Source organism: Solenopsis invicta, chromosome 8 (genome assembly GCF_016802725.1).
Source record: "Solenopsis invicta isolate M01_SB chromosome 8, UNIL_Sinv_3.0, whole genome shotgun sequence".
Taxonomy (NCBI): domain Eukaryota; kingdom Metazoa; phylum Arthropoda; class Insecta; order Hymenoptera; family Formicidae; genus Solenopsis; species Solenopsis invicta.
This window is the reverse complement of record NC_052671.1, coordinates 5,912,621-5,932,246: the sequence shown is the minus strand read 5'-3', so window position 1 is coordinate 5,932,246 and position 19,626 is coordinate 5,912,621. Positions and strand designations below refer to the sequence as shown.

Genomic DNA, 19,626 nt, shown 5'->3' with positions numbered 1-19,626 from the left:
ACTCTATCTTTCTCTCTCTGTCTCTCTCTAATTAGTCTTATGTCAACCTGGATACGCAGCGCCCTTAGGTTGAAGTCCTTTGTCACATGCCGCACTCACATTGAGATGGCGCTTAGCATTACAGATTGGATCACTTAGACATTAGGCATAACTCGAGATGCTGCTGTCTCTCCGACCGATTCCCGCGTATATATATACATATATATGCGATGCATCGACCGAACGAGCACGTTCGCATTGGTGCGCAAATGTTGATATTCCGTCCATCTTGAGTAATTAGAACGGATGGCGCACGGCGTCTTCTTGCTCCATCGCACGGCAAGGCTCACGTAATGATTATTGATGCTGGGTATGAGAAGAGATCAACGATCGTTTCTCATCGTAATGGCCCTTATCTTACCATAATCGCGTGACGTCCTGGTTATTTAATTGTATGAATAACTAAAATTTCAGCTCTCGTATTAATTGTTGAATATTTATTGCTTCAATTAAATTTAAGCGCTTTTAAACATTTTTCTACAAAGATTTATTATTTCTATGATAGATGTCTTTACGTCTGCTTGTGTAATCAAACGTTTTTTTAAAGAAAATTTGTTTTCAAAACTTTCAATTCTGCGATGTAATTCTTTAATGTTGGTTTTGAGATTAAAGCGAGGTCTATACGACTGCGCATTGTACATCAAGGAACGTCGAGGATCGTCGTGCTGAGACCCATCAAATCCAAGGCAGATACGAATTGCTCCTCCTTTGCCCGGGGATACGATGGTAAGCGATCACCGGCTGTCATAAATCAGATTGCGAAACTCGGCGAACGATACCCATTGCGAAGTGTACGACATCCGGTCGTCGAAATCGGAACATCTCGTAATACTACGTGCTGACGGACTGACTTCGTATGTACGATCAATCTCAATTTATGGAAGAAACGCGATATGTATCTTTGAGGATCTTGTCGAGGTAGTGTCAATGGAAGGATAAACCGTCACCGTGTCGTCGTCGCCGAGAAACGCACGTCGTTCTGAGATAGAGAAATTTACAACTTTGAATTTCATAAACATAATAATATAATAACTATTTATTATAAAAATCTGAATAATTAGAGATATCTATAAAAAGTTGTCTAGAGTAGGAAGGTGATTTGCTTTAGCATGTGTCACATCAGAATTAAAGAACAAATAAATCGAGAGCATATTAATTGGCGTATTTCAGCGAAGTTAAAAAATTGGAAGGTAAAACGTAATACAAGAGAAAGCTAACACAGATGGGTACCTAGCCGATAAAGAATAATAAATTCAGTTACTTTGCGCGAGGTTGTATTCATTGTCTCTGCGCGATAAAATGGCTGTTGCCAACACGATACTGAAGGAGCGCCGCGCTCGCGCCCGCGCGGCCGCGCGTAGACAGTGATAAATTACGACGGTGGCATTAGTGCGTGACAAAAACGCGCTGATGTTCGGAAATACAGGTAGAAGATGCTGTTGGTTATCATCGCTGCCACCGCCGTTACCGTCAACCCACCTCGTCCGACGTTGTCAAGACCATACACGGTAAAAGAAGCGATTTCGTCTCGTATGTACATACGCTACGCGGAATGGCCGGACTTGCACGCATACCGGGACACGGCTGCATCAATGAAGCGAATTCCAACCCTGTGCAAGGCACTCTAAACCCGTCCGTGAAGTGCGGACGGGGACGAGCGGACCGCTGCGCGAGGGTCGAGGGTAAATGGTCTCCATTGTACTTTTAAACGCCCATCCCTGCTGTGACTCTCACCCTTTCGCGTACTACACTACCCCCGTGCTCCGCGATTATTCAGCGATGACAAACGAGTGTCCCATCTTGCGCGGCTCGCACCCTCGTCCACCGTGTCCCTTATCTGCAATAACTCCTCGCTCGCAAGCTACCCATACCCCGGACTCTCTGGCAACATACTCCTTATTTTTATCTTCCGCAAGACAAATTGACGGCGAGAGCACGGCGAATTAACAACGGCAAGGAGAAGAGGTGTCCAAAACGAGGAAAGATACTCGATGGTTTACGCGACGCGCTAAAGATAAGATTAGTATTGCAGTTATCAGTAATTGAGATGCGCCATCATTCAACGTGCAAAAATTGTATTATCGACACATTTATTGACACATATCATGCCGGACGATGATATTAACGTATCACTGGCTGTATTCTAACATGAAGCTCTAATATTATACGTTAATTAGTAATTAATTCAATAATTAATTAACCAGCCCCATCAGAGATTTGACGTACATATTCCATTTCCACATCGTAATGTAATCGATATAATGTAACGTAATTCCCATCCGTATCAAGCAGTTAGATTACATTTCGTTACACGTCTCGATACAATTACTCTTCGTCGGCAGTAATGTAAGCAATATCGATCACCCTCGAGAAGTTCGGCAGGTAATGTACAGTCAGCGTACATTTTCGTGACCGCGAATAGGTACACAGTATCAGTGGCACGGGCGTACTACACGTAGGTAGATTTCGCGACGAGATAGTGGCTGGCGCGCCTACTTAATTGCAACGTTTGATCGTGGCGCGTTGCACTTGCGAACTCGCCGCCCCCTGCAGCTTTACGATGCCGGGGCATCGACGTTTTCGGCAGCAATATACGCGTTGCCATACACCAATATCGATCTAGCTCGGATATGCTGGGCGCGTTTGTGAAATTTATACAGCAGTTTCACCAATCGGTCGATAATTTCGCGATAAACACATCGCCATGGAAGGGCCGTTGGAACATTAATAAAATAGATTGTTACGTGAGAAACGTCTCTCGTTGGAATTTCATCGTCGCTAAATGAAGCTTTTAACTATACATCGCTTAGTCTCGTAATAGCGGTCCGCAAACAAGCGCGGTGTATCATCTGTAATTACGTCTAGTTTACTCCTTCTTGTCGTAGAGATTAACGCGAATGCTCGTGTGTACGCTCTTTATTCCTTATCTGCGTAAACCTCTTTAGAGACATGGAGTGAAGATTCCATAAGGTATCCGTGTATGCGCCCGTACGTGTGTGTAAGAAGGAGAAACTAAAATAAAGAAAGGCGAGCGAGTCGAAGGAAAGATGAAACTAAGCGCCTCCAGATTGTGTCATGTACTTTTTACTAGCACTGCGTTCTACACATACGCACATGGACACACACGTACATCCACGATGTGGTTGCGCTTTCCTGAGCGGAATGAAAGAAAAAGCCTTAAAATTGCGACGGTTCTCCTCTTTCCGTTCGCGTTCGTTATTGACGATAGAATCTCCGGCTTCTTTCAGCAAGTAACGATCTAGAATCGATATGATCGTTCGGCACCGTGCAATCTTGACTCGACTATTTTTGGCGCGATAACGCGCGTGCAAAAGAAGAGAATAGAGCGCGAAAGAAGAAGAAGGAGGAGGAGCGGCGGTAACGAGCGCAGCTTTTCCGCTCTCGATTTTCTTAAAGCTGTCGTACGTCGAAGAACGATATTAGCCAGAGATTTCATTAAGTCTTTTTTCATCGTAAAAATATGGACGCGAATAATGGCAGCTTTGCAATAATTGACGCAAATTGAAGACAGGTTCTTTTTTTTAATATCGAATTCTTTCTAGATTAAGTACAAATTGATAAAAATTATTTTCTGACTGGCAGTTAAAATTCTTGCAATATTTTATGGAATACATGCCCAGCGTCTCTCACAAATTGATATATTAATTAAGAAAAAAATCTTTACAAGTATTGTAAACGTGATTAAGCAGACTGGCTACTAATAGAGAGAAAATAATCGGTCGCAAAACACAGTCGAAAATGGAACGAAATGACTTCCACTCGGTGAATGTAGTTGCTTTTTTCTTCGTTTCTGCCGCGAGCAGAAAGTCATATCTCGTGCAGCTCGGCATGCGAAAGCAAGGGTGCGCTATGCAGGGGGGAGGGAGAGGGAGGAAAGGCGGGGGTGGAAAGCGACTCGCTTTTTACGCGAACGATGAAGGGCGTGCCGTCGCAGCCGTTGTACAGGAGACGGCGGCGAAGTGACAAATTACTCGAGTTTATCCGCAGCCCCCGTTTTTAAGGGGCGCGCATTCCACCCCGGGAATCAAGCGGCACTGAGCGGCAAGCTCGAAGGCCCCCGGAATTTCTCGTCCGTCTATCCATCATAAACCTGCGGCGACAATGCTTACAACATCCTTCCGTCACGTCGTCGTCGAGGATCTCTCGCGTCCAAAGCTCAAGATCACTTTGTCGTCCCTGCCCAAAAGTTTATGAAGCATTCACGATGTCTGGCTCCCCTCCACTGCTCCTCTTACCGATGATCGTTTTCCACTCGGAAAAAAAATTGCTGTCTCAGTTTGTTCCGGCTTCATCTTCCATTGAAAAATTTTAAAGGGAGCGAATTTGCATTGATGAAACGTTGTATGTTTTATTAAAAAATAATCACCCAAGATAACCGAAAATTTATCACAATTTCAATAACGAAACGTAGATTCATAAATGTTAAAATTATAGAACGTTCTTCAATTAATGTAATTTTTAATTGCGTGCAAACATTAACGTGGTGAAGAAATGGAGCTACTAATTATCAAGTAAAACACCAAGTTACATAATTCACGATATCCAATTAAGACTACCTTCAATAACTCTTCTCTTGCTAAAGTACACAGTAAACGTCCTTATACCGATCATTCGGTAGAACTTGGATAGCTTATCGGGTGGTTTATTCCGAGTTATCCAGCCCCGGGAAACGGCGGCGATCGCGCGTTTCACGAGTTGGCGAGAGCGAGTTCCGGGAGTTGCGCACTCGGTGTAGGATCTAATGTCAGTATGCCGATAACGATCTATGAGCGCGCGGAATCACGACGATTGGATCCGGCAGTCATCTCCGAGCGTTTGCCGGCCGACGACAATCGATTCCATTGTTATCCCGGGGGCTACCTTGGGGTTTAATCCCGCGCGCGCGCGCGCGCTCTGGTTTAAGGGAAACGAAAGTTTTGTAGAGTTTCACCGCGCGTCACACGCAGTGGTTTACAGTGATCTACGACCGAGGCAAAAGTTCTTACGATCGTGTGACATGATTACTCTCACGGTAGACGGAGCATTCGAGGAAAAGTAGCCTTATCGAGGCAAGGATAAGTTGTTCCTGTTCGTCTTGCGCTCGGCGCGAGGAGAACGGCCACACGCATATTTGGCGAGGGAGGATAATGCACCGACCGACTGATAAGATAAGCGTCGCGAAATTTTACTTCAACCAATTGACCTAAAAAGCGCGCCGTTGAGATATCGGCAATGAGGAAAGTTATAATTTTCTTCGGGTATCCCCCTTAAAGAGCCACTGCGCGCGACTCGCTGCCTCGCCTTAAACTTTAACGATGATTTGAATTTACAATTGCCCGGTGACCGTCGCGGTTGTCGCAGTCGCCAGCCAATATCTCAAGTTACACATGAATATTAAAAGCCATTTCTTAACCGGCTTGCACGTAACCAGACTCGCTTTAATAGCTAAATTCTCAAAAACAGCGAACTATCGACGATGAATATCGATACACGCGCTTCCTTATTTCCATTTTACGTTCACCTACAAATTACTCAAAATTAAATCCGCTTACGTTAAAAGCTTCGTCCTAACAAGGTAGACAGGAGGAGATAACACCCGAAACATCATCTACGTGGATAATCGGTCGTAAATAAAGAGACTAGGCAATAAAATCAAATTAATCGCGTCACGGACGATTAACGCTCTTTGATTACTTCAGTGACGAGGGTCGGCGCGGCGCTTCAAAGTAAAGTCACCCTCTCCCGGCAGTCCTTTTCCCGGCTGTATGCCCGAGTATATCCTTTATGTACGTCTCAATTTCTCAAGGCAGCGTTTTGGAGGCCACCAGCCTTCGTCGCCTTCTTCCGCCACCGTGGCTCTATTCCCGATATAATGAGCTCCAACAAACACCACCCAAGCTCTCGAGATTAATTACAAGGTATCGGAGTAATTGAGGATGAAGTGCGCCGACAAAGTTCCGAAGAGCGATGAGAAGAAGGCGGGGGATATACTCGAACGGATGCCGTTACCGACTCTATTGTCTCCGATCCCCCCCCCCTTCTCCTCTCTACCAATGGCCCATTCATTCCCAACGAGTTGGCAACGTTATCGGTTAGACAGCGGACAGTGCCACGGCGTGTGTCCATTGAGACGTTAACAGCGATACTCATCCACTCATTCTAGTTCTCTCACGGGAACCCGGAAGCGTCGCTGTCTCGTGTCCCGCCTGTACGCACGCATATCTATGATTGCATATACCAATGTCCCTGTATCTGTACACGTATGTATTTGTGCATATGTGCACCTATATAATACTGCAGATATAACGTCCAATGAGCAACCGCAGGCCGGCCGGGGTCGTCGGTACACTCGAACGATTTTCAAGCTGGTCGCAATAGGACACCCCGCTGCGTCGTACTGCATCGGTTAACCCGGCAAACCACCCTCGGGGTTGACGATGGTGACCGATCAACCACCACGGCGAGATCGTCGTCTCTTTTCGATCGCCAGTCCATTTCTCTTTCAACCGATTTTCTCTCGTTCGACACGTTTCGCTCCGGGCTTCCAATCTTTTCGTGCGCGTGCTGTTCGTGCATGTACAGCTCTTTCCTCTCTTTCCATATCCTCGATTACTTTCTTTTTCTTCCTCCGTTCTTTCGACCGCGATAAATAGGAAACAACCGCGGCAATGGAATTTAGTGGATTGGAGTCGTCGTCGCCGCGGGAGAATAACGAGTCTGTGGTCATCTCCAGGCTGCTTCCGCGGCGGCATTTGCGAGTGGGCAGGAGCCACAGAGAAAATATAATTCAGCCGGGCACACGCCGAAAAGTTCGGCCGAGTAATGAAGAGGGATAAGGTGGCCGGCAGTTGGTATGTAGCGCTATGCGGACCGATGTTCGCGGAAACGATGTTTTCGTTAGAGGTAGCGCTCGGTGCAATTTATCGTTAGACCCGATCCGTACGCTACACGTTACTGAAGCATTCGTCACTGTTCGCGTTGAGAAAAACACGCTGCGCTCCAATTAGTATTATTTACTATTGTCCGTGATACTTTAAAAATAGGTGCGCAATGCGTTGAAAAAAAAAACAGACGCGTGCATTGAATTTTAAAATTAATTACTGTTTTTTTAATAGATCTTTCTCAAATCAATTTTATCAAATATTTTCTAAGCGACGGAATTCGTTGAGCATTCGTAATATCACTAATTTAATTAAATTGTAATCAAGAATTTAATTTAAATAAATAAAATAAAAAAAAGTGTAAAAATTCAGAATTTACATGCAAATATTACTCGTTTGAAATTTTCTATCGAAATGTCGTGTCTCAATGAAAAGTAACTAATAAAATCTTGACGCACAAGTCACAAATCTCATTCACTTGCTTGCCGAAGTTCATGACGATTTTCATACTGATTTCTCATAAATTTCCAAACTAACTTATGATTATTCAAATAACTTATCGCGTAGAATAATTTCAAGAGTTCATTTCGCTTGACGTAGCATCGTGAAGATTGCGAAGAGCCTCGAACTTCGGACACTGTGCGAACCGACTTCACAAATTCACAAATTCTTAAGAAGCATTCTCGTTGAAATAATTTTATCGTATTTTCGAAATGTCTGCGTAACATAGATGAGGATTAAATATATTCTATAGTAAAAAAATAAAAATTAAAAAAAATAAAATTGTTCAACGTATTGTAGCGCAAATTGAAATCGCATATGGATATAATTCTATAACAATATGATCTCTCGTTTATAAAGTAAATAGAATTGTTTATAATATAGCACGTTTCTATTTGTTTTCACATTTCTATTTCTATCTAAAATGCGTTGTTATAGAATTTCGATCGTGTTCAGCAGCAAATCAAAATGAATCAATGGAATCATTTCCTCATAGCTCACATTGTACAATTGAACAAGCAGTGCAAATGCCATATTCCATATTTATTGAAAGCTTCGTGAAATCGTTACGCGAGAGATCTGATAAGATCTCGCAGATTCTTAAAAGCGAACACCTCCGTTCGAATCTAATCTCTTCGTGAGAGAGGATAACGTATCCGATCCATAATCTTTCCCTTTATCACCGTCATCCTCGTTGATGCTTTCGACGCCGTGGTTAAATCCGGCGATTGACAGACGAAGATTGAATGGCGGCCACACTCGCTGAGGCAGGATAAGACACCATTTAACGCAGTATTGACGGGAAAAAGAAAGCAATGATAAAAAAAAAGATAAAAATGTGAAAGGGAGAGAGAGGATGAAAGGTAAAAGAAAGGTAAAAGAAACGTAAAGAGGACTATAGAGGAATGGAATGGTACGCAGATTAAAAGGACGCCCACGTACATCGTCGAGTGAGCTTATCAACATGATAGGCATTCACCTACTTCGTTCCGCTCTTATCCTGACTTCGTCTATCTCCTTTCCACGCACTTCTCTTTCCTCCGTCGAAGGCAAGAGTTGGCCTGACGCCAGGGAAGAGCAATATTGTAGCAGCAGGCTACCCGGGGAATCTCGTGACTCCAACCTGCTGGTATTCTACGTACGTTGCGCGCGTATACAGGATGCATCAGAAGTCGCGCGCAATCTAGTGATTAGATACGAAGCGATTGCAAGCGATTTTCCATTAAGAAACGTTTCACGGCAGAACTACTAACTTCCAATGGCATTTAGCTTAACTGAAAGAAACGCAACACTGCAAATTTATATGATTAATTATGTATTAAGTAATAATGCATCTTGCACTATTGATTTCGTTCTGCATACAAAATTCGTGTAATTCCGCGTCCAAGGTATTTAATGAAAATTTTTAAATTTTTAGGAGAAACTTGATTCTATGAATTCATTAAGGAATTTATATCTGAAAGAAAACGCACATTTCTGATACGTCCTGTAGGCACATCTAATGTAACACGTACAACGCGGGGCGCAGCATACTGTCTTACTTACTAAGCACTATCACGACCACCAACCGCCGCCGCCACCCCGCCAGTCTGATTTATAACCCTCGCAGCCTAATATACTGTTTTAAAGGCGACGTTGTTGGGGCGGAGAAGAAATCTCGATGGATATCAGGAAGTATCGTCCGCGGAACTAAATATTGCACGGAAGTTACAAAAAATTTCTGCAATGTTACTACGAGCTCGTGGTAACGTTGAAATGTCCATAATTTTCAACCTGAAAATTTTTATGACGCTTCGGACTGTTTGGGATCATCTGCTGGGTTTTACTGGTGAAAGAAACGAAACGGAACGCCAGTAATTTTCATTTCTGCCAATTACATTATTTTTACTAGTAATAACCAGGTAACGTGCCTTTAATTGAGTTAAATCACTAACACGGTTATAAAACTGATGTACTGTCATTGTGTTTTACAACTGCCATGGAGGAAGAAACTCCGGGCATCATATCGTCGGTATTGAAATATTTTCATTTCTGTAGCGCAATTCGGGTCGCGGACGACCTCGATTAGCCAAGAAGATGTAATAGATAACATGGAATTGGGAGAAAATATGTACAGCCGGTAATTATTTAAAAAAATATTCACTTGGAAAGATAATTTTAATTGATTTTGATTACAATTTTAATTGCAAAGAGGATAACCGCTGTGTGTGTCTCTCTGATAAAATGATTAACTGAGTTTTCAAAGTGTGATTCTATTATCGTCAGCATCTCTCTTTCGTTACGCACATATAATTAATGTCATCATTAGCCGCAGTGACTTATACCTATGGTAGTCCACATTTACGTGACATGGTTTCTATGGAATATCGGTGAAGATCGCCAACGATGATTAGAGGCGTTGCGGAGCCATAATGACGTCCCTATAACCGTCGTAGATACGAGCCAAGCATTAACACTCTGAAACTAACCCAAAGTTCTCTCGGAAAGGACTTTAGAGAAGCTGATCTAAACCAATCGGCTACGTCGATCGATCCTGTATCATTCGCGAACTGCCATTCTTTGGCTTTATTTATCGGACTGGAATTAATAGGGCATCTTAAAACGCTTAGATAAGCGAAAATGTCGGAGGAAGAGGAAGGAAGTAAAGGATTTAACTGTTTCCGACGCGGGCTGATTCTATGGCACGGTGGCTTTATAAACCCCACTGTTTTCGCAGTTTAAATCGCTCATGCTCGACGGCGCAGAATCGATATCGTTCTCTCCAAGGGACAACACCTGCCGACAGCACGCGTAAGCCCTTAAATTTTCGCGTAAAACGTTTCGAAACGGGGGGACTGCATAGGGACTGACCGGACTGGGGTGGTCGTAACTATTTATCTGGAATCCTAAATCGCACTCGCTCCTTCAGCTACATACAAACGACAATATTTTCGATATCTGCCGCTGCAATACGAAATCGATATTCGGCCCCGCAAAGTAGCCGCATCGGCTGGGCGCAGTCTCGCCGTCCTATCTACCACGCGAATACCCCTGGAATAATATTTTTGGAAATGTAGATTTAACGCCGCGTATCCCCTTCTAAATTCAACTTTCCAAGGTTTTCTCGGTGTATGAAACCGATAATAAAAAATATATTTTGATACAAATATTTTTATATTATAACTGGCGAGCATAGATATATGTGAAAACACAATTACATTGGAATCTTGTAATAGAGCGCAATTCGGGGCCCTAAGTGATGTATGTGCTTAATAACACAGTTATTCTTACTTAATTTTCAAACCATGAAATAAGACCGCAGTTATTTCATTCATTATTTTATTTATATTTATGTAAATTTTTTGAATAATTATTATGTAAAAAGTAATATTTTGTTACAATACGTTTATTCTATAAAAGTATAATTTTTAGAGAAAATTTTATTGACATCAATTTTTCTATTAAATTATAAAATTATAAAAAATTATTATGTTTATAGAGATGAATAAAGAAAGAAATACGTATCATCTATCGTAAACGTATCTTATCGAATTAGAACTTTCATGTGAATATATAATGTACTTTACGTATTACACGTTTTCAAAATATCATCTCGCATTTTCCCTCTTTGAATTTCTTTCGAAATAGAAATTTGTAAAGAATTTTCTTTTTAGTTTTTCAAAAAAAAGTTTGTCAAAACATTGACTATTGCAAAAAATAAAATCATAAACCATACCAGCAAACCACAATTTCGCACGAGACCTGCACGAACGCACCCTTTCCAATATAGATCGCCAGGAGAGGATTTGTTTATAAAAACATAAATGATAAATGTAGCTACGCGGTTGCATCGCTACTTCCACTCATGCCACTCACGTGCATCGAGCGCATATATAAGATATTTTTCGCGTTATTTCGAGATATTCTATTACGAGATTACAGTGTAATTCAAAATGAGCCTTATTATCCTTAGCTAGATCATTGTGCTCTTATTTTCTGTGTAACTTTATAAACATTTTCAACTTTAACAAATTAAGCGCCGAATAAATTTTTTATCTTGAGACACAATTTTAAGTTGAACAAAAAACAATAATCTCATATTATTAAATTGATCAATTTAATAATAATAATGCCAGCAAGCATCTATTATGGTAATGATACCAATAAGACCTCTCAAATGCTGTAAAAAATAACTTTTAAGAGCGTAACAATTATTTCCGATATATTTTTATACAATTTTAATGATATATTATCTTAACGAGATATAACAAGTGATAAATGTGCTATTAAATTTTACACGAAATAGCTGTTCAAGAGAAGTAGTAGAATATATTGATTGAGACATATTGCGACAAATTCTTATGACTTCTTTTTAAAAAATTTTTGCAATTAACAAAAACACAAATTTATATTTTTTCAGAAATTAGAAAGATTTTAGATAACCGGTAAGCTTTAAATCTTTTTTCAGTTTAAATCCTCGTATTGCAATTGACAAAATCGTTTACTTAACTTTTTCAATATCGCTGTGTTAAATCGAACAGAGTTAACAGGAAAAAGAAGATAATCCTATTATGACAATCTAAACAGTATCGTTGCTACGTTGTCACTGAGGACGCAGCGGTGCGTCGATCGAGTAAATCATAGAAATACTCCTCGCTGTTCGAATCCGATCGACTTCGCGGTGCACGGACCAGCACGAAAGAGAGAGAGGGAGAGGGACGTAGGGACGGAGACTTACGTTATCTCCTCCGTCTTTCGAGTTTAAATCGCTCACGCTCGACAGGTCGGAATCGATATCGCTCTCCGCGAAGCGGCGTCAGCCGACACACGCTTCTCTCTCTCTCTCTCTCTCTCTCTCTCTCTCTCTCTCTCTTCCTTATCGCGCTATATATCCACCGTCTCGCGCCACGCCGAGGGTGCTCCCGTCGATCTTCGGCGCCGCACCCGACTTACGCCCGAGAAATCTCGGGCGCGCGCTTAAATAATCGAGCATGGCGTGCATTCAATCGTTGCAGCAACTCTCCCGAACGGCTATTCCGTCTGGATAGGATTTGTTTCCTATCTGGGACTTTCTCCGAGAGCGCATCCTCGGAGAATTCGCGAGGTAAACGTTTTAGTTCGCGTAATGATGCTGGAGGCTGTCGGATCCAAAGTTTCCGAGAGGAAACTCGACAATTCTACATTAACCCTACCCATGATAAAGTGTCGTTCTGCACGTCTACGCTGCAACATCTCGTCACATTTGCATGTTATGTCTCGCCGCGACAAACCGGGCTCGATCTTGCTCGAAAATTTAAAGGGGCACGTGGAAAATATAAGATACAGATATTTGATAGGAAAGAGTAGCAAGAGTATAAGAATGACAATGTAGAAACTTGTATAATTTCTCATTCGTCTCTTATTTCCTCGTACAAAGGGAAACGGTACGGAAAGAACGCGGCATAAAAAAAGTTCTCAAAGGCATGATCTTTGAAAAGTTTTAAGAGTAACATTATGACCGATATTCATAGTCCGATCTTATTTCAAGTTTTAAGTAACCTTGTCTCTTGAACGTTTCAAGTTAAGTAACGTCTCAAGTTATACCTTGAGTTGTGCTTTAAAATGTTAATACGGTTCCGTGATTAGTTTATGACGTCTTTAAAAGTCTTCACTGTACTCGAGATGTTCTTAAATATATAAGTACCGACGAGTAAGACTACGAATTAAGCTTATGATTCTTTTTCGAAAGAAAATAACGAAAGAAACGTAGGTATAAGCTAGGTAAACGTCTTTATCATTAATGTTTACCCTTTATAATGGGGACGCAAAAAGACAGTTGACACTGATAAGAGCAGATTATGCACGCCGTTACGCACGGTATCAATCTAATACGATTTCCATGTTCGTACGACCGCAGATTTTGGCATGGACGCGGATTGCCACGTACTGGACGCTACTTGTCTACGATAATATGATTTATCTCGTCGAGAGTGTCTGGTCCCCTCGGAACGGTTGCCGAACGATAAATATCGACAAGCGCGCGATTGAATAAATCATCAACGATAGAACAGGAACCGGGACACTCGTTCGCCGCGGCAGACGGTTTCACAAATGGCAGTTTAAACTGGAAAGGGAAATGGTCCTGTTAGTTCTCTGCCAGAGCAGGACAAGAATTTCCTGCGTTTAATAGCCACGGTGCCCTCCATAGTCGAAACACGATTACGCAAAATTTATTTTCCGATATCGCGCTCGGTACTGTTCCAGCATAGGGCTTCGTTTAAAGGACACAACGAAGACAACGGCATTCGTAAAGGTAAAGCGAGAGTGTAAAATCTAATCACACGCCCAGCGCGACTTTGCTTTGTCGAAATCACTTCTCCGTCGCGAAAATCTCGTTCCCTATTTCCATTTGAAGAATGCAATCGGAGTTGGCGCTAATAGAATTTAAGGGCACGACGAAATCGATTTACATCCCCTTCGTTCGGATACAGTCGGTACTAATCCATTTTATCTGGAAGTTTCGGGGATTCGAGTTGCACGAAGTGTCGAAATTCATGGCAATTTAGTACTTCCAGCGAAATGGCAAGAACTACACATTTTTTTGCCGCGATCATGAATTAAATTATTTTACGTTATAGGTATCGTAAATTACGCACACGATCGTCCGCGAGCCGAGTAATTGTTTGCGTTCCGCTTTTCCAAAGCGCTCTGTTCTGCATGATTGACAAACTACGAACGTATTTCATAAAATAGATTTTTGTACGCCAATCGTAATCGGCAGAAATTTACATTCGTCGGGTCTGTGTGTGCCGCAGGATAGATAGAAAATTAAAAAGAGAGGATCTAAAAAGCCCCGCCACGTACGAATTGTATTTTTCCGCGTTCCGCCAAATTGTGCCGATTCAGAATCTTGAAATACCTACTATAAATTGCAAAATCGCAAAAAAAGACGACTCGTAAAAGCCGATGACGAAACGAATTTCAATTGCCTTCTGGTGAATCGAAATGCTCCGTCACAGTTGCATCGTGAGTAATGGCGGTTTGATTTAAACTTTCTCGATAAATGAAATCTCTGTCTACGTAGGGATTCGAACAATTGATGATGCCACGATTACATATTTGATGGACAGACGTCTGTCACGTGTATTCACTTATAATGCGCATTGTTCGTTCCCGATATGCACAAGCGCAGTTTTGTTATACTCGCTTAGAAGGAATTGGTATTACTTGAATAGTAGTTAGCAATAATTGTTTCTGTTAGAGATCGTAAACTAGTTATGTAAATAAAATCGTACGAGAAAACGTGATTTGTGAAAAGAACGATAGCTTAGGAACTTGACTCTCCTCAATAAGTAAAGACGGTAATGTAAAGAAGTACGCACTTGTTAAATGTTGCTGGAATTGAAAACATAATATGCGTGATATTCATGAAAACGATACATATACCATTCCCGAGTGACAAACGGCGCTCTTACATTCATATATTCATTACCGACATCCAGAAACTTCCGACCTCTTTCTCTGTCCTCGTGTTGTAGAACTGGGACAAAGTGTCATACAAGCAGCAAGGTGAACACGCCGAGGAGAGCGATATTAACAGAATCATGTTCAAACCTACACCAACAGGCACAAATAGATTCCAATTAAAGCCAGCGCGCTATCCTTAGATTTGTCCAATTGCAAAACTTTCCTTGTATAGGATCCGAAACGGATCCACTATGCGTTTCTATTTGCCTCCCCCCCCCCTCTCTCTCTCTCTCTGTTGGAGACGCAAAAAGTTAATTCAACATTAATTTGCTGCAAGTTAATATAGATCAATACAATTTTAAAAAGTGTAAATATCAATTGAAGTTTAATTTATTAAAGAGGAAAGCGAGAACGAAATAATGTAAAAAAGGAACTGAAGAAATTGAAAGGGGCATTGTGGAAGAAAACGCGGAATAAAAGTGAAAAGATGAATAATGTAAAGAACGCTGTTCCTTCGTTACACTTTTTTCTGTATAAATACCAATAATTAATTAATGGTTCAATGCATTAATAAAAAGCATTTAGTTACGTGTTCTATTTTGTAGATTTATCGGTTTCAAAGTGTAATTTGTTTCTTTTCCGCACACATCGTTTTAGATTAATACGAAAAGTATCTGACCATTTCTAACAAATGATTTGTTATGTAATAAATAAATACATATGTACACGTATATTAAATTTGTCGTACATACATTTTCTTAATAGAAGGCACATTTGCACAATAAGAGATAAAATTATCACCTTGCATGGTTAATATGCGATATGATCAAGAATAGTAAAGGTGCTACGAATGTGGTCTGCATAAAGCCTGGCGTTACAAAAGAGAATACGTAATGATGCACTTAAAAGGGTGCGCAGGGTCAAAGGGAGGTTAAATATATCAAGCTGCGACTACGTGCGAGAAATACGTACAGGGAATTACCAAGCACTTCGAAATCTGACTTTAATCTCCGCACTGACGGCGCGATACTAATTCGATATCGTAAGAAATGTTCGAATGGTTAGCATCAAGAAAACTACATCCATTCTTTTTCTCCCTTTCCTTCCTTCCTTCCTCGAAATTGTTCGGTCGATGGCGGTGGACGTTATAATTGAATAATTTATCAGCGTCCGCGATGAGAAACGATTAGCTAAACTTTGGCGATACTTCCACCGGCTGCCAAGGCGCTGCTTTTAAAGTGGAAGCTTAATACGAGGCTTCGCGGGACCAAGTTGCGAGCTATACTTTTAAATTGCACCGCGCAAAAGAGTTTATAATAAGGAATATGCCGGAGATTTACCGAGGGAAGAAGCGCGGACTGGTTGTCGATGGTGGTAGGTGCGGAGTTGCGTTCATTAAATCATAAACGCGAAAATGGGTGGCGCGTATCAGGATACGTCTAGGGTTTGAAGTTTGACCCGTTATGAAGGTGAGCCAGCGGGAAATAACGTAAGAAAGAACAAAGGGATGGGTGAGGGCAGTGCGGGAAAGAGAGGCGGAACAAAAATGAGAAAGGTGAATGATGTAAAGAGCGCGCGTGACTCTTTATTCGCGGAGTATTTGCATTCATGAATCTCGTGACGTGGAAAAGCCGCAGACACGTGCAGCATTCATCGTAATGCAGCGCGGATTACTAGCGCATAATGTGATTTCGCCATATCGGGTTTTTTTTCTTATTGTGCCGTCGCGGCACCGTGTATTGAACATCAGATAGCTCCTGCATATATAGATACGGATAATTTGAACGCACGGTTGCGTTTTTTTTTTTAATGCAAATAAGTTTAGCGACTGTTTTACTATTGTAATAACAAAACTAATTATTTTTTTAATTAATTTTATTTTTTTTAAATTAAAACTTATTTTTCAAATAATTTTTTTAACTATTATATATTTATAAAATCTCATTAATTTAAAATTAATTGTAATTTCCTCCTTTTAAATTATTGTTATAATTTAATTTTGTAAAATATTTTATAATTTAATTGCCTGCGTATGTTATACGGTAATGTAAATTAATCGATGTGATGTAACGTCCATGTTCCAGGAAACTCATAAAAACGTCCGCTATATCTCCGGCTTCCTACGTACAACAACGTGGCAGTGATCGATCAAGCTGAAAAATGCCAGGAACCACAGAAAACATATTTCGCCGAGACCGCACTAGAATTTCGTGAAATTTTACTACCGGAAGTTAAGCTGATCCGACGAAGACAAAGTTCGGGGCTATTACCCTTGTCGTCAGAACGTGACTTGAATAAGAACACGTGTAACTGAAAACAGAGTGTATGATTTTCCGGATCGTGTGTGTTGCCTTTCCTCTCCGAAAAAAAGGATTATATCCCTATTGCTCTTCGTCACACGTATGCAAATCATATTAACATCTTGTAACAAATCACTAAGATTGTTTTATGATTGTCAAAGAAGAGAAATGTGATACGCATACGAGCGCAAAACATTCGATATAATTCACAGAATCTCACATTCTCTTCTATAATAAAATTGTTATAAAAATATATTCAAGTTTCTTATACCTTGCAGAAAATTATAATCATGTAAAACATGTTGAACATGTAATTATATAAATATATAAGCATGATAGAATCTTCTTTTCGTTTTAAATAATTTCTTAATTTTTATCAATTTCTCATGGAAAATAAACATGACTAATGAAGCGGATCAATGCAGAAATGACACTTACTGGATTTGAATGTAAATTGTGAACGATAATTTGCAAAATAAAATAAGTTGTTCTACATTTGTCAAATCGAAATGTATCTACGTGGTGCCATCTCACGATCAAGATGTTAAGTATTTTATAACTTCTAAATAAGGTATCTTGGTAATTTAAATAGGTATTTAATTTGAAAGAATATACGTTACATAATATGTGCACACACAAAGTAAAACGATATACTGATGTGTATACATATATAAACAAATAGCTTCTCTTTGATACTTCTTCAAATATTGTTTCAATAACATAATTAAGAAATTTTTATATGCTTCATATATAAGCATAATAAAAATAGATTATCGTCTTTTGAAAATAATATCTGTCTTATTTACTTAATATGTAATAAATGTGTAAGATATAGAAAAATATTGTACCTGTAATAAAAATTATTTATTTTTGAAAATAAATAATTAAAAAGAAAGTCATTTAATATTATTTATTACATTATTATATCTTTTTATCATTGTATCTTGTGTGTATCTTTCTGATCTGCCGATTATATTTCAATCTCTCCGTTGAATCTTGACAAAAATTATGTATCATCTCTTTCTAATCTATTATTCCCAAAAGGCGTTAAGAAGTAAGTAAAACAAATTCCTACCTGTTAAGAATAAAAATATTCACACTTAATATTTCTGAAATGTCACCTTAATATCACTCGCGAATATACAAATTGGCACAGCCCGAAACACTATCACCGAATATCGGTCTACGATCGAAAGTTTATCACCAGGTAAATCGTATCACAACGCGGAAAGATTTTTTCGGCATGGATAAATCGAAATTGTTCGAAGTGTTTTTGACGTCGCGACGTCGCGTGCGCCATGGCGGTGCTGAACAGCTGATCGTCAATCGTGAGGGTTGTTTGGCTAAAGGAAGGGGTTGATCATCATTATTGCCATCTACAGTAGGGTGCAGCAACTACTTTCAACCTTCTCTGCTGCTTAACTTCGGCAGAAAATATCAGTTCCTATTACCTCACGAGAGAGTCTTCAATTATTAAATTTTATCTATCCACATTAGATAACCATTACTTTCCAATTATAATTTATTTTTACTTGTTTGTAATTAACCCTTTATAAAAGTTTACTTATTTCATGTTGTAAATAATCAAGATAATTTACTTTCTTCGAATAAACAACGATATAACAACGTGATGACAAATTGGGTTCACTTTTAAGATGTAATTTGATTAATATAATCATTGGTGAGAAATATTACTTAACTCTGAAGGCCATAATACCTGTCAGAGCCATCCTTGCATATCATCACGTGCGATCAACGCAATTAGATACGCGCAGAGCATCGTTCGGAACGCGTTATTCAAATGCTGCATTTAAAATAATGCATAATCGTGAGCGTAAATGTGTTCATTTCAGTAAAAATCTATTGTGTATTATGAGCGCGCATTTTATAAGTAAGAAAAGAATATAAATTAGGAAAATTGTGAGAGAGCGTTATTTATAAAATCTTTATATTTTCACAGTATCTTACATTATCTTACTGAAATAAGAGGTTCAAAGATCGAATTGTGATAAATCGTAAGAAGATAATAGACATCTGGAAATAATCATAAAATAAATTGTTTATTTAAATAATTTATCTCGTAAGTTGCTCTACAACAAGTTGCTTTTTTAACTGCAACACGTTGGACTTATATCGTATTCTAATGCACGATTAATTTTCTATGCAGCGCGATATATTCTCTACCGCATTCTTTCGAGCTGCCTACATGAGACGACATCGTGCGAAATGACAATTAGTTTTTTCTACGCAGATGTGTAAATTTATATTACGTAGGTCCACTGCGACGATCGTTATCATTCTTATGCATGTTTCAATCGCATATCGTTCCAATGTGTCAATTCTTCATCATCAGTTCGTAATAATCTCTTTGTTACGCTTGCTTATCATCGTGGTATATTGTCTCTAGTATTATATTATTGCACTCTTCCTAAACTTTTTACGTCATATCCTATAAGCGCTACAATGTTCCTAGAATATTA

The 19,626-nt window shown here is 39.9% G+C and overlaps 1 protein-coding gene across 1 annotated transcript in view; it reads right to left on the bottom strand.

Moving 5' to 3' along the window:
• The window catches only part of LOC105196796 (bifunctional heparan sulfate N-deacetylase/N-sulfotransferase), a 317,002-nt gene extending 298,535 nt beyond the window's left edge, over positions 1-18,467 (bottom strand). Inside the window, exon 1 of the mRNA XM_039452718.1 lies at positions 18,222-18,467. The gene's annotated coding sequence lies outside the window, so the exon portion shown is untranslated. The remainder of the gene's footprint in view (positions 1-18,221) is intronic.
• Between the last annotated feature and the right edge of the window lie 1,159 nt (positions 18,468-19,626).